Source organism: Natrix helvetica, assembly GCF_964273705.1.
Source record: "Natrix helvetica genome assembly, chromosome: 1".
Lineage (NCBI taxonomy): Eukaryota > Metazoa > Chordata > Lepidosauria > Squamata > Natricidae > Natrix > Natrix helvetica.
Genome location: NC_138548.1, coordinates 82,333,736 through 82,350,381, shown reverse-complemented (window position 1 = coordinate 82,350,381; position 16,646 = coordinate 82,333,736). Strand labels below are relative to the sequence as shown.

Here is a 16,646-nt window from a genome sequence, read left to right as displayed (position 1 = left end):
CATAGACAATGGCCATGGTGTTCCTGGATCTTGGTGCTTGAAGGCAAAAATATTCCATTTATCTTTTGTTCTTATAGTTACATATCTGAACTGAATGGAACAAAGGATAGGAATACAGTGTAATTTTGGAAAATAAATGAGTCAGGGTTTTCAGAATAAAGTTAATTCATCATAAATAATATTTTGTATCTAGTAGGCCTCTGAAAATGTCTTCAAAATTGATTGGACATCTATTTTGTCTGTGTGCATGTCAATGTGTGGCATTGTAAGACATTTGTGCACTCTTTAACTCATACGATTTAGTCTAGACCGGTTGTAAATCCATTTTAGTTTCAGATGAATTGCATTACCCTACATTAATACAAAGTTGAAATAAATATAATAGTAAAGTATGGAAGTATGATATTAAATTACATTTCCCAAATATAAAATGCATTATGAGAAGTTTTTATTTACTTATTAATTATGTTTTAATGCTGCCACAATTAATAAAAACACTTAGCATAAACTGTCTTACATAAAACAAATACAAGTTAAAATATCCCTAATGAGAATAAAACAGCCATTGCAACCATGCAGAAAGAAAAACTGTACAATTCTATTTGGCGTAATGTCTATCCTTGGAACATCACAGGGGCAAACTACCTTATACCAGCTGACTAGCAGTGCTTGGGTTGCTGGCTCTTCCAAATGCCTTCATCAGTCTCATTTTGCCTCATCTTATGTTGTGTTGCCTCACTTCTGGCTGAGTTCAGCACTGGCTTCTGCTCTCTGTGCATACACAAATGCAACTAGGTTTTTCCACCAAAGTGGTACCCATTTATCTACTTGCAGTATTGGTTGCTGAAACTGATAGGTGGATAGGAGCTAGGGAACAAGCGAAAGGAGCTGGGCTCAAACTTCTGGAGTCTAGACCATTTCTGGCCGGCACTTCCAGTGTCATTAAGCCAATCAATTGATCAGAATAGACCTGGAAGAGACCTTGGAGGTCTTCTAGTCCAGCTCCCTGCTCAAGCAGGAGATTATACCTTTTCAGACAAGTGACTGTCCAATCTCTTAAAAACCTGAAGCACCCACAACTTTTGAAGGCAGGCTGTTCCACTGGTTAATTGTCCTCACTGTTAGGATGTTTCTCCTTAATTCCAGGATGCTTCCCTCCTTGATTAATTTCCATCCATTGTTTCTTGTCCTGCCCTCTGGTACTTTGGAAAATAAATTGAAATTGACCCCCCAAACAGAATGAACTAACAATTAAGGTCGTCAGGACTGCATTGTATCGATCATGTATAGATTTCCCTGACATTGTATGCTAAATAAATAAATAAATATCTCTATTGAACCTGGGGCTCAGAGAATAATTATGAGCATGGAAAGAAATTTGTATTAAGAATGGATACGGTCTGGGTAAACTTTTCTAGAAATGAAAGGATGAATCTAGAGTTAATGATAAGAGTTAAGGATTGAATTAATCCCTTATTAACAACAAATGGATGTTATCCCATTTGGTTGGTTGAAACCTACAGGCTTGGCATGCTCCAGGTTCTTTTGATTAAACAATGCTTCCTATCTGGAGCCTGGAGACACCATTTTCTTGGTAGCAAAGCTCTTCCCCCTGGATTGAGCTCCTTCTGAAATCTGACCAGCTTCCAGTTTCATATTGTTTATTGTTTTATTATTTTATTATTACTTTACTTATTTTATACTTCTTATTGTGTTCTCATGATTTGGTTGTCGTCAGTCTCCCAGAGTCTTTGAGAGCTGGGCATGCAAATTGCTTACCTACAAAAACACACTCTCTTGAATTAATTCTTTTGCTGTCTATTTCCAATCACTGTCATGAATAGAACATAGGCATAGACATAGAATAACTTTATTATCACTTTAAATGTACACTGATCGGCATACATTAAAATGATTTTTTCACTTACAGCTCTCAAAAAGAGCCACCACCTTCAATATACACTACATAAACATGACAAAATAAATAAATAAATACAAATTTATGCTTATACCCACATATCCGCATATATTATATGACACAGAGAAACAACATAGTCTAGTTCAGATGTATACATGTACATCGTGGGAAAAACAAATCTTGTGAGTTTACCAGATGGATGGCCTAGGGAACAAAGCTGTTATAATCTAGTAGTCCTGCTAGAAATACTTCGAAACCTCCTCCCAGAGGGGAGCAACATAAACAGACCGTAAAGTGGGTTTCTAACAATACTTTGAGCACTAAGCACATAGCACTTATAAACAGTATATTGAATAACAGGAAGTGAGCTTCCTATAATCTTTTCGGTTGTCCTTACCACTCTCTGTATGGATCTTCTATCTGAGGCACCGTTGCCACCAAACCAAACAGTCATTGTTATTACTACTGTATTTTTATTCTGGTTGCTGTTTATATCTCACTATGTTAATTAAATCAGCTTATTGGTGTTTGTGTTCCATTTTTAAAATAAATCATAATATCATAATAGGAAAAGTCAACTTTCGGCTTCCCCATGACATCTTTAGAGATAGAATTCTTTTGTAAAAAATATTTATTTTTAGTTACAACTCCCTCCCTCTATGTTTTTTGTCACTTACTTTTGAATCAATGTGTTTTAAACAGAAAGGTCTGTTGAGAAAGTAGTTGGAAAAGAAAGGTGGTGATAAAATCCTTCAGTTTTTATATTGATATCAAGATTTGCTTTGGAAAGTTTATAATATAATATCCCATGAGATCGAAGGTTCTAAAACAGTGAAATCCCAATTTTGTGGTAGTGCTTTGACATTTTTTTTAAAAAAAATCCAGCTTATTACTTTTATATGTAACTCAAGGTTGTGAAGACAGGACTAGATTTCACAGTCTCCTGGTTTCTATGCAGCACCTTTAACATTAAATCTTCTTTTTTCTTCCCACTTATTCCCAACAGGGCAAAGCACTATTGCTTGCTGATGTAAAGCCTTCCTGTTCAATCCATGTTTATATCAGTTGGACTTGAGGAAAAGAAGAAATATTTAACCCAAAAGTCAAAATTATCTGGCCTCCAAGATTAAGGTAAGAGATGGCAGCTCAACTTTTGCTCTTAAGCTTTTAAAGATTGTCCTGTTTATACTAATGTATCTTCGTCACATAAAATGCATCTGCTTGTAAACTTTTTAGGTCAATGCCCACAGCCAGAAAAAAGGGACAAGTACAGATATGTGTTTATGAAAATACATCACTCTTCATTTATATAAACTGAAACTTTTCAATAAAAGGTAAAGTAAAGGTTTCCCCAGCCAAGTGTTTCTGACTCTAGGGTGCAGTGCTCCTCTGTTTCTTGGCTGAGGGAGCCACTATTGGCCAAATATATTTTCTGTGGTCATGTGGTCAACATGGCTATATGCCAAAGAACACTGTTACATTCCCACCAAAGTGGTACCTGTTTATCTACTCTCATTTGCATGCTTTCAAACTGCTAGGTGGGCAGGAGCTGGGGCAGGAATAGATGTTCCCCATGTTCTGCGGTGCTTTGGTTTCTACTTGACAAGCTCAGCATCTTTAACTGCTAATTAAAAAGTGCTACATTTTGCTTACTCAACTTCAGACTGATCTGATGGGTTTTGTACAGAAGTAATTTATTGAGAATTGGGTGGTGTTTTAAAATAGAGGAAGCCATGGATGGTTTTTTTTTCGTGACATTTCATTCATTTTTGCCAGAAAGAGACAGAGAGATCTTGGTAGGTTTCTGAATAGATATAATAGATTTTAAATGAGACCAAAGTTCACATGAAATTAGATCTAGGGTCATGTGTGGCTTAGCAGATACAAGTAGTTCTCTGGAATACCTATGAGAATATCTTAAAAAATTACAGTCATTTCAGCTGCATGGAAAATTCAAGTGGAATCAATGAAGTTCCATTCACCTGTGCTAGATTTCTTATTCTTTTGTTCCTTCTTTCCATGATTCTAATTATCTGTTATGAAATCCATTGGTTAACCACAGCAAAACTATTTTCTTTATTATTTTCTTTTGATTTTTCTTGGGATTCTCCCTTGGGAATTTTTCTCCTGTAGATATACATAATATTTTCTGTCAGCGTGGAAGCATTAATGCTGCTGTTTTCAACAAAGGGCAACTATAGGAGTTTGCAATCTAATATTTACATGCATAGATTTTTTTTAGCATTTTTAATGGCAAAATTGTTGTACCGCTTAAGATGCCTAAAGGCTAGACATTAAAATAATGGCATTTCTAGTTTTCTCCCAACAGTGAACCCTGGGATGCTTCAACCATCATAAATACATGCTGATTGCCAAGCACATGAATCACAATCATGACTGTGGGGATACTGTGACTGTCATTAGTGTGACAACCGGTCACAAGTTACTTTTTACAGTGTTACCTTAATTTCAAATGGTTGTTAAGCAAAATGGTCATAACTTGAGCACTATTGTATGATGCCCTAACTTTTTCTCCATATAGATTGGGATTGTAATTTGTAGAATTTGGACTTAATCAAAGCCTGTTGTCCACTTTCTGTGAATTGCAAGGTTAATGCACCTAGAAGCCACCAGTTTGGGGAAGGCCAATCAAAGCCCATAGCTACTACACTTCCTGACAAAATCAGTGAATGTTTCTGGAGCCTGTACTTAAACAGAGAAGCATATAGATGAAACTGTCTTGAAATAATGTCCATTAGATGCTACAATCCAATCGTTCTATTCAATCTTGAACAATAATGATTTACCTCCTTTAATTTTACAGTGTATTATTAGTGTTCAACATCAGGCTCATATATTTTGTAGAATGATCGAATGTAGTTTGATGTTTGCTTCAATGTTTTGCCCTTGTATTCAACTTAAAAAGATCATTTCTAATAAAGCATGTATAGCAGCCTTATGATTATGTAGCTCCTGTAATACACAAACATCCTTTTTGCTCTGGAACTTTCAATTTTCTTCTCTGGATCATGCCAATCCATCTGTTCTGGGGGTGGCTAGTAGTTTTTGCAAAATTAATTTTTTGAATTAGAAATAGATCATGGGGTTGAGGACGTGTCCTTGCCCTGAAACGGTCTTGTTTCATTTAGAACACCTTGTCTGGAAGACTACCAACTGTTTCTGATTTAGGGAAACAACTTCCAGAGGATTGTCAGATCATCCCAAAGACCGATGAGATGTAATTGCATGGTCCAGAGAAAAAATAGGTATTCTAGATTTCCACAGCATGTTCAATTCCCAGAATGATAGATTTGTACATATATTTGGTAGGTAGAGAAAATAGGGATCATGGAAGTATTATGATTCGCTTTAGCAAAGTGAAGAGGCCACCTGATGTGCCTCAGTGAAATAACTAGCCTGGCTTCAAACAGTTTTTCTGATAAGATTATAATAATACAGGGGTGTCAAACTGGCAGAAGCGTTACACATAGGCCATGTCCACCCCGGCTCTGCAAAGGCAAAAAAACCCTGTCATGATACGTCACAATATGTCATGTGATGCAATCAAGTTTGACACCCATGTACTAATAGAATCATACAAGTTTAAAAGTGCATGCGTGCGCATACACACACACTCTGATGTCCCTACTTTTCATCTCTTCTGAGTGCTTTCTCTACCTCTGTTCCTTCTCTTCTATCATTGCCCTGGTTGTGCCTCTTCCTCTTATTACCCAAAGTTATTCCTACAGCCTATTAAACTGTCCAACCTGAATAATTTTTGGTATGCAACACAGAAATCCAGGCTGTGTGGCTTCAGTAATTGCTGCATGATTTTGCTGAGTTCCTCACAAGGGGGTCAAGCTACATAATTTTGGTATCTATTCAGCCTGCCGTATGTGCCAAAGCCACCCTAGAGAGCTTTCAGCCATTCCTGTGGGGAAAGGTTCTTTCAGTCTTTTTTCAAGTGCACAATTATACAAGAGAAGGCTGTAAGTGGCTATAAAGAAGATGGAGATAAAGCAGCACTGCTTTGCTTTGCCCTAGGAAATGAGAAAATCCCATTTCTTCTGGAAACAACTTCAAGTAGCATCTCTATTTACAGTGCTCCATCTGCTTCATTTAACAGATTTCTCCCAAGTTTAGTCTAAAATTTGCTTAGAGCAGCGGTTCTCATCCTGGGGGTCGTGACCCCTTTTGGGGTCAAATGACGGTTTCACAGGGGTCGCTGAGACCAGCGCAACTCTAAAGTTTAGACTACACCTCGCGTTCCTTGAAATCCCCGCGGATGGGCTCCGGAATGGCCGCGCAGAGCGTCTCCGCAGCTCCACGCAATAAAAAACATAGGTGCGTGCACACACCCTATACAATTAGCCTCTGAGACTTCGTAATGGAGGGAAAGTGTTCCTGTGAGGGAGGAAGGGGCTTAGGTCCTGCTCCGGGCTGTAATTGTGCGGGGCATGCACGCGGCTATGTTTTCCACGCCGCTGCCAGGTACTTTTAACTATATCTAAATCGACAACCAGACCTGTCATCAAGAGCCAAGCTCAGGAGCCCGAATTGGCCCCATTCACACAATGAAAACCTGCTTGCTAAAAGTACCCTAAACCATGCACAAAGGAAAAGAGAAAAAAAATGCAATGCAAGATAATTTTAAAAATGATACAAGTAGAATTATTATTAGAAATAAAATGTAACAGAGAAAATGATATGAATGAAAATATAAAGTTGGGTTTCCTGAAATGCCACCCCGAGAACCCATCAGAGAAAGTAAATAAGCAAGGGCAACAACGGAAAGGAGGAAAGATGAGGAGGGAAAGGAAGAAAGGGTAAAGCAGAGGGAGTAAAGGAGGGGAATCAAGAGTAGGAGAGAGGGTAGGAAGGAGGAGAAGAGAGGAGGAGGGGAGGGAAGAGAGGGGAAGAAGAAGGGAGGAAGGATGAGGAGGGAAAGGAAGAAAGGGTAAAGCAGAGGAAGCAAAGGAGGAGAAGTAAGAGTAGGAGAGAGGGTAGGAAGGAGGAGAAGAGAGGAGGAGGGGAGGGAAGAGAGGGGAAGAAGAAGGGAGGAAGGAGAGGAGGAAAGAAGAAGGCAGAGAAGGGAAGTAGAGAAGATAGAAGGAGCAAGGTTTTTGCAAAATAAAATAGGGTGGCAAGAAAGTGACCCAAACTGTATTCTATATATTTGTAAGAAAATAACGATAAATGATTAATGATAATGATATAACTAATGGTAATTATAAGAGTGTATATTTGTGAAGGAACTTGAAAGAGAAAATAAAAAAAAACTTTTTTTAAAAAAAATAAAAATTAATAAACAATGCATGACGTTTGCCCAATAAATTAGGGTTAAGCTTACCACCACCACTAAGGTTAAGAGCACTCCTGCAAACAACCCAAACAAGGTTGAAGATCCCTCCAGGCAGGATAAGCAAGTTTGTGAATGCAGCTGCAGGCAACTTAGTTAAGGAAGGAGTGGGAATAAAGCCACTGTATGTCTCTGTATATGATTGTATAGCAGCCGAGGTTGTCCAGCCTCCAGGATGTGATTCTTTTCAGACCCAAAATTTAGGAGCAGACAAGATGTTGGCTGCATCTATAAAAAAGATGTGGAGACTCTAGTCTAGAAAGAGTGCAGAGAAGAGCAACCAAGAGGATTAGGGGACTGGAAGCTCAAACATATGAAGAACAGTTGCAGGAACTGGGTATGTCTGGTTGAATGAAAAAAAGGATTTAAGGGTGATATGATAGCAGTCTTCCAATATCAATATCTACATTATGATTCATAACAGTAGCAAAAGTACGGTTATAGAGTAGCAACGGGAAAAAAATGGTTGGGGGTCACCACAACATGAGGAACTGTATTAAAGTGTCGCGGCATTAGGAAGGTTGAGAACCACTGGCTTAGAGTAAGCAAGTTCCATCAAATGAAATGGAAAATTTCAAATGGATGTGTTTATGGTTGACCTACAAGTTGGGAATGCTTAAAGGATTTTCTTGTGTATTTTGTGCCATCTAAACACATTGTGCCACTTTGTGCCGCCTTACGAAGTGAGGTGGATTACAGAACAGATTAGCATATGTGCTGAGTTAAATTGTAATAACAGTAACCTTCTGAGGACTTACCGAAGGTTAATTAAACCTGTGACTAAGTTTGCTTGGATAAGCTTAAAGTAATAGAAAGGGTTATGGTGTGACTGATTTGTTAAAAAATTGTATAGAATAATGCTTTTATCTTCAAAGGATCAATCTCAACATTTATATTTGTGTTCAGATTATCAAAAATGTAGGTATGAACATGAAAAGTAAACCAGTGTATTTTTAAATTTTTCCTCCTATGTACATAGAATTGGTTATCATTTTCTGCTGCAGTAGGTGTTGCCAATTAAAACCGAGTCACCAATGTGCTGAGCGGAATGAAGAGAACTGAAACTGTGTGAAATCATTAGGGAATTTAGCTGTTTCGAGTAGGCTCTTCAGAAATCCCTTGAAATTTAAAAAGGAATGATTGCTTCATAATAATAAAATGGGTTGGGTGCCCCCTTCCAGCTATAGAAAATGATAAAACCTGAGCTATTCAGAACAGTTGATTCTTTTGTATACTGCAGAAAACCTACAGTGAGTGACAGGGCAAGGAACTGGAACAAAATAAAGGCTAGTCTATAGTTGTCTGTACCTAATATGGAAAGTGTAGCTCCCTGATGGCGAACCTATGGCACACATGCCACCTGTGGCACACGGAGCCATTTCTTGCCCTGTGAGCTCCAGCACGCATGCTTGCGCTGATCAGCTGATTACAGCCTTCGTTTCTGGCAATTTTTCTCCCTCCGGAGGCTTCAGGAGACTCCAGGGGTCACGTGTGCATGCGTGGGGGAGGCACAGAATTATGGGTGTGTACATGTGTGTGCATGACCCTCCCCATGCCCCCCCAGCAGACAATGGCAAAAAAGTTAGCCGTCACTGGCTAACTATGGTTAACCATCACTATGTGCCAAAGATGTATACGGTTCTTATGATAGCATGTATTTTTCCCCATGGATTTTTTTTATGTTATAAAGTTTTTTTATTTTTTTCATTTTCATAACATATAATCACATGTATACTATTACATAGCCAACATCATATTGTATTATTAAATGTTTACATTGATTCATCTTACCATCAACTCCCAAAAACAATTATTGGCTCTTCTACTCTCCATATGCCACATTTGTACCTTATCCATCACTTTCTTCTCCCTTTCTCCTCCCCCTCCCTATCTTCTTTCTCCCCTATATCCTCCTTCCCTTCTCTACTTCCCCTTCCTCTTTCCTTCTCCTCTCTCCCCTTTTCACTCCTCATTTCTCTCCTCCTCTTCCCCCCACCCTCTCCCCTATCCCTCTCTTCTTCCCTCTCTCTCCTCTGTTTCCCACTCTTCATCTCATTTACTTGGTGTATTCCAGCTTCTGAGCAAGCTCCATTTTATTCAATTCAATTTCAATTTATTTGTGCTTCTAGACCGCCCCCTCTCCCAGAAGGGACTCGGGGCGGTGTACAGTCCATAGAGAATATCACAAAAATACAATAAAAAATTAAATATGTACAGTTTGGAGGAGGTTAAAATGCACTTAAAAGAACTGTACAAAGCTAAATAAATATAATTTTTTAAAATCCCTAAAACAGACACAACAGATTAAAAAACCCTAAGATAACCAGATAATAATACATTTGCCAGGAGGGACAGTTGTAATTATGCCAGGCCTGCTAATCGGAACAGGTGAGTCTTCAGTTTTTGCCGGAAGGAGCGGAGGTCAGAAGTGGTTCTAATGTCGGGGGGGGAGGTCATTCCAGAGGGTTGGGCCCATCACAGAGAAGGCCCTACTCCTTGGTGTCGCCCGTTGGCATTGCCTAGTGGACGGCACCAGGAGAAGTCCCTCCCTGTGTGAGTGAATTGGCCGCAGGGATGTATGTGGGAGGATGCGATCCCGCAAGTAACTAGGTCCCGTGCCATGGAGCGCTTTAAAGATGGTAATCAGCACCTTGAAACGCACCTGAAAAACCACAGGTAGCCAGTGCAGCTCGCGCAGGAGAGGTGTTACGTGGGAGTACCTCGTACTCCCCATCACAGCCCGCGCGGCTGCGTTCTGAACCAACTGCAGTCTCCGGGCGCGTCCCAAGGGCAGCCCCATGTAGAGAGCGTTGCAGTAATCCAGGCGGGACGTCACCAGAGCATGAGTGACCGTGCGTAAGGCATCCCGGTCCAGTAGGGGGCGCAATTGGCGCACCAGGCGAACCTGGTGGAACGCCCCCCTCGCCACGGCTGCCACATGGTCATCCATTGATGGTATTGATAATTCCTTTTCAATATACATATTTAATTTTAACATGTATTCTCCTTTTAAAAAAAATAGAACAAAAAAGTATACATATATAGTCATTGTACTTTTAAAACCCTTTCACCCACCCCAGCCTCGTTTTGGCTGAGATGTATACCTGGTTACAATTCCCAGCTATTCTCATCATTATCTTTATATAATTATACATCCTTACATGCTCCCAGTTAGCGATTCTGTCTTTAAATCTCAATAGTTTCCCATTGTAGGTGTATTTCATGTTCCCTCTCCATTTTCCATATCTTAGATTAGATTATCCTTAATTGTCTATAAATGGCAATCCTCGCTGTTCAATGTTCATTACAATTCCCTTAGTGTATTATATAGAATAACAGTGGTAAACATCTCACATTATTCATCATCTTAAAAATTTTATATACTGTATGTCCATGTTTCATATATTTTAACCCATGCTTAGTTGTCTTTCTATTGTCATATTCAGTCAATTCATAACTCAGTTTAATTATCATGTATAAAAGTGGATCACAAACCTCTGCTTTATAACCTCCCATATCAGCATCATATTTATCCATATATCATATATTTTAAACTTTGTTTAGTTATTTTCCATTATTATATTTAACCAATTAGCAATTCCATTTTATTGTCATATTTAGAAATAAAACCCTTATCTTACTTTTATATTTTCCTATATAAAAGTTTCTAGTTGTCTGAGTTTTTCTCACTTCTCTTTTCCTGTCTTCTCCCTTTTCTTTGTTTTGACACATCCACTCTCTTCAATTTTCCCCAGACCACTATCAAAAGGATATTTTATATTTCTCTTTGTTGGGGCAAAACCTCCTACTTCAATTTTCCTTATGCCACTAACAGCCTCAACCTCTTTTGTCTGCTTTTTATTCCCTTTTGTTGGGACGGCTTCTCTTTTTACAATTTTCCCTATTCCACTAGCAAGACTAATGGAGTTTTTTGTCTCCTTTTTATTTACCTCCATTTCTACCCCTTCATTGCCTTGCCCCCCTTCTTCTTTGAATTCTTCTTTAGGTATCTGCTTCTCTGAGTTCAGAATTCTATTTGGGCTTAATTTTACTGATTTTACTGATTTGTGCATATTTTTTATAATTTCACATAGTTCTTCAAATTCCCAGCTTTCCATGATGTCCAGTTCCAAAGTTACAGTTAGTTATACAGTTCTTATTTCAGAGTTCTGGTCCACCTTAAATTTATCTGCTTCAGCTGCTGTGAGGAAGGTGATGGGAGCCATCTTGGTCTTTTGTTCTTCCTTAATGTTCAGTTTCAAAATTGCAGTTAGTTATACAAGTCTTATTTTGAGGGTCTGGTCCATCTTAAATTTCAACTATTGTGAAACTGGAAAAGAAGCCAGGGCCATCTTATTCTTTTGCAGAGAAAAGAAAAAAGAGGAAAAAAGAAAACCCCTCGCCTTTCCCAGTTCTTGACTCTGTAATAATTCTTTCCCCTGTCACCTTCTGCCTCCAGTCAGCCACATCTGCTCAAAACAAATCAATTGGAACAAACGTGCAAACAGCCAGATTCAAGTACATTTCTCTTTTGCCTCCTGCTTTCCCAAATTCTAATTTATGGCAGTTGGTTAATTAAAACCTCCCACACAGTCAAGGTTAGGTTATCAATTATCAGTGAGAAGAAATGTTTTTTCCCCTTGATTTTTTGGAGTTGCTTCAAAGCGAAGTAATCTTTCAGAATGTTTGGTTTCTATTTCAAATCCAAAACCAAATTTAGAGTTTATATGTGAAGTGGTTTGTCACTTCTCTGCTTTCTCCTTTTCTGTCCAAATTTGTTTCAAGCAAAATAGCTTTTTTTTTGGAGGGTGGTGGTGGTGTTTCAACCCTCCATTTTCTCTTTCTTCCTTTCTTCCTTTCTTCCTTTCTTCCTTTCTTCCTTCCTTCCTTCCTTCCTCCCTCCCTCCCTCCCTCCCTCCCTCCCTCCCTCCCTCCCTCTCTCTCTCTCTCTCTCTCTCTCTCTCTCTCTCTCTTTCTGAGAAAATTCCAGTCTGACCATCAATATAATTTATGCTCTCAAGATTTCTTTGCCTTCACCAGGTTTGATTTATGGCTGTGGGTTAGATAAATTTTCTTACCGGTCTTTCATCTCTTCCTCAACTTCCTGTTCATTTGCTTAGACAGGAGGTCAGCATCTTGTTAGCCATATTGCAGGCTGCCACCCCCATTCCAATTTATAAGGCAAATCTCCAACCTATGAGGGTCCTGTTGCCTCCCTCTGGGTCTGGTGAGATGCTGCCCTTTTTCGCCCCCTTCCTCCAGGAGGGTTCTGATCCAAAAAAAAAGATCACCGGAGTAAATTTGTCAGACAGGATTCATGTGGGGCTCTTCAGAGCTCACATTCCCCATATCTGTCCTGCTGTGGAACTTCCTGTCTTCTCCCTTTCCCCATGTAAGGTTGTATTAGTTGCAGGATCTTGGTTCCACCTTCATAATTTTGCTGAAATATAACTCTCTCCATCAAGTATGAGAGGTATAGACCAGGAACATCTGGAAGCTGCCAGCCCACACTATATGTTGTTCTGGATCATCATACTTTCAGATAATAGTAGTCTGCAATAGAATTTCCATGGCTCATTTAAAAAAATGAGAATCTGAACATTATTCTTTCATACTTTGCCATTTGGAACTGGAACTCTTAAAATGGTGTGATTGGTGGCTGCCTAATTGTCTGAATGCTCTTGACTCTGAAGGATTTTGCTCTCTAAGTGCGAAATCAGCCCCTCTCATTTGAGTCTGCCACTTTTCGTCCCTTCAAAAGGTTGCTGCAGTGTTTCAACAGCTAGCTGAAGTCATTACGTTCACTGACATTTTAACTGTGGTTACTTGTCTAGACTGAAGTACTGTAAGTGATTTGAAAGGATGAGAAGACCTAGGGGGTCAGAAAAAGAAATTGATAAATCAATTGAGGCTGAGGATTTGTGCATTCAAACTGTAGTAATGGGGACTGGGGTGGTGGTGGAGGGCTGGGCTGCTGTGAGCATAGCTAGTAGTGGGGGTGCATTTCATACCCAGGCATTCAGGTCAACCTCAAAAATTTATTTATGTGCTTAAAATATATTTAGTTACTTATGTGAAACTAAAGCATGTAACATAGATGTTAGATACTTGCTCTAACTACAGTGGTTTCCACCAAGGTCCTCGGTTCAGGTGGGAACAGAGGTTTAATCCTATTGGTCGAAGGGTCTGACAGCTCCCTATAAAAGGGCTGCAGACTCAACCTTCGCTGGATTGTTCTCACTTCTTGTACTTAATAAAGAACTGTTGTTATCATTAAGTCTGTGTGTGCCCATCCATTACTCAATCTAACAATAGAGATCAAGGCTGTTCATACAAAATGCCAAAATAGAGTTTAGGCTGGTAGAAATAGAAACACTTCATCGTTTTTCTCTTTTCTCATACAAGATGAAAATTTTTGGTTTTTGTATTCAAGTAAGTGTAGTTTTCTATTTATTACCAAAATGTTAGCATAAACACAGTATTGCACATTTGAAAAACCACCATTTTGTACACTCATTATTAGATGTTACGTGTTTCAATTTTCTTGAATTTTGGCAACCAAGAATTTCTAAGCTAAAGCTAATTCTTTAATGGAAGTAGAGGTCTGAATAGCACTGTGAAGCGGTATATAAGTCTAAGTGCTGTTGCAGTGGTGATAAAACAGTCATGTGACCTTCATCTTGCTCTTATTTTCAGATGAAGGGGAGAGTTGGCACTAGCACTCTCTCAAGATGATGTAGCAGCGGTAATGTCTCTTCCCTCCATCCCCCCTTTTACATCACTCCTTCCTTGTAGATTATTGAGGTTTTGAGAGTCCTAAAGCAAGATGAGAGAAGAGGTAGCCTGGCCCCATGCCTGAGTCCCAAGACACTTACATTTGGTATACCAGTAGCCACGAGTCGACAGTTTTATAGTGTGATATTTGTTTGTCTTCTTGATTTGTTATTATTTTCAAAGTAGAATTAAATCCCTATCTGTAGAGACAATATTTATATTGTCTCTGCAGATGGAGAATCAGTGTTTTAGCTATGAATGGAAACAATTAGTCCTGGCACATCCCAATAGTTTTAGTATCTTGAACAACTTCTCATGTGTCTACTAGTATTTTCCTTTTTTTAACCACTAACTTGCTGAATAGTGGAGTGATAATTTGAAGAATTCCAGCTGCACTCTGAAAATCTTCAGTACCTCAGTGCTCATCAGAAGATTTGGTAATCTTAGACACAATAAGCTAATATTGAAGTTGTATCTATATATAAACAATTTACTGATAATATATAGTCAGTGCAATCATGTTTGACAGTATATTCCAGTGATGACGAACCTATGGCAAGCGTGCCACAGGTGGCATGCGGAGCCATTTGTCAGGGCACGCGAGGCGAGTGACTTCCGGTTTGCTCGGAGAATCGTTTTGAGCGCTCCGAAGGTGTCAGCGAAGCCTCTGGATGGTCCCTGAAGCCTTCGGAGTGCTCAAAACGACCCTCCGAGCAAACCGGAAGTGACTTTCAGTTTGCTTGGAGAATCGTTTTGAGCGCTCCAAAGGCTTCAGGAACTGTCTGGAGGCTTCCCTGACGCCTCCAGAGGGTGTCTGGGGGGCGGGGGAGGCTGTTTTCACCCTCCCCAGGCTCCTATAATGCCTCTGGAGCCTGGGGAAGGCAAAAAAAACCATGTAAAAGGGGGGGGGGTCGCGCCTGTAGTGCGTGCATGAGCACTGGGGGTCGCGCATTGCATTATGCTCCTCCCACTTATGGCACGCGAGGCAAAAAAGGTTCGCCATCGCTGGTATATTCTATTAAATATTTTTCATGGGGTACACTTATAGGGCAAGGAGATGTTTAAAATAGACTAATGTTTAAGATGAAATAAAGTCATTGAATTCATACTGAAGTGATCAGTGAGATATGATCAACAAAAATAAAACTCCAAAGAATAATGGAAGATTGGCAGCTGTTCCATCTCTGAAAACTTTACTAAACTCCCAAGTGAATTAAGAGTTGTCATGCATTATTTGCATTATTATTGGTAGTAATTGCCTTAAAATCAAAATGCTTTGGTACATTTCTTCTTGTTCTTCCTGAGTTGTAAAACTTGAATACTGATTGTTACAAGTGTTTAAATCTCTATAGAATGAATTAGGATCATGACCTACTTTTTTATGCCAAAGTAGAATAATGGTATTGCTTATTTTTAAATTGTGGTCATTTTCCATAGAAAATATAAGGAAAATCTGAAATAATTCTATAATTAGAATTCATTGGATAATATGTACCTGCAACTACATTAGCTTGTTGACTTTAAAACTTTAAATATCTTAAAAGTGAACTAAGCACACTGGAAACGTGTGAAATATATTTCAGGCTTCTGCATGGATATTTGATTAATGTTGTTCAAAAGAAAAGTAACAAACTGGAAAAAATCTTAGTAAATCATCTAGCCTAGGGAAGTTTTATGCCTGGTCTATCCCAGATGTTGCTGCTGCTGTTTTTCTGCAGTGGCTGTCGTGAGCAATCTCCAAGAGCAATGCTACTATATATTTTGAAATTACTACTCTTGTAAAATTGCCCTGTGTGATCCTTGTATGTACCAAATATTTTATTACCTGGATCTAGTTAGGATAAGCAGCTTTAAATAACGTAATTCTATTTGTAGATTAAAATGCTTTAATTAAGTGCAAGGTTCATTATAAACAGACATTACTAACAAACTGTAAAGTTGCAAACTTTGGTAATATGAACAAACCTATCCATACCTGGAAGTCTGAAGAAGGCAGGAAAAGGTTGATTTCCAGCATAATACATACATATGCAGCATGTTGGAAATCCTTTTTGCCTTCTACCAACTTCCAGGATCTTGTAGGTTGGAGTTGCCAACAGGTGCAGTACAGTTCTTATCTTACTTATGCAGCAGCATCATAAAACCTAACAGTGTTTAATGTCTCAGTGGCTAAGACGCTGAGCTTGTAGATCATAAAGGTCAGCAGTTCAGTGGTTCAAATCCCTAGTGTCATGTAATAGAATAAGCTCCCATTACTTGTCCCAGCTTCTCCCAACCTAGCAGTTTGAAAGCATTTAAAATGCAAGTAGAAAAATAGGAACCACCTTTGATGGGAAGGTAACAGCACTCTGTGTGCCTTTGGCATTTAGTAATGCCAGCCACATGACCATGGAGATGTCTTCGGACAACACTAGCTCTTTGGTTTTGAAAGGGAGATGAGCACTGCCCCCTGAGTTGGGAATGACTAGCACATACTGTATGTGCTAGGGGAATCTTTACCATTTAGGCACAAGAAGTTCTGAGAAATACAGTTTCTTATCAGTGGTCAGAACACTGTATTAAAATGTTATCTCTGAAGATTCCTAGTTGACTTCT

General features: G+C 39.0%; 1 protein-coding gene across 9 annotated transcripts in view; it reads left to right on the top strand.

Annotated features, from left to right (window-relative positions):
• TSPAN18 (tetraspanin 18) overlaps window positions 1-16,646 on the top strand; it is a 175,887-nt gene that overhangs the window by 84,308 nt on the left and 74,933 nt on the right. For 5 of the 9 annotated variants that reach the window (XM_081936320.1, XM_081936322.1, XM_081936324.1 and 2 more), the window contains exon 3: window positions 2,925-3,049. The exons of the other annotated variants lie outside the window; for them this stretch is intronic. The gene's annotated coding sequence lies outside the window, so the exon portion shown is untranslated. The remainder of the gene's footprint in view (window positions 1-2,924; window positions 3,050-16,646) is intronic. 9 annotated transcript variants of the gene reach the window in all.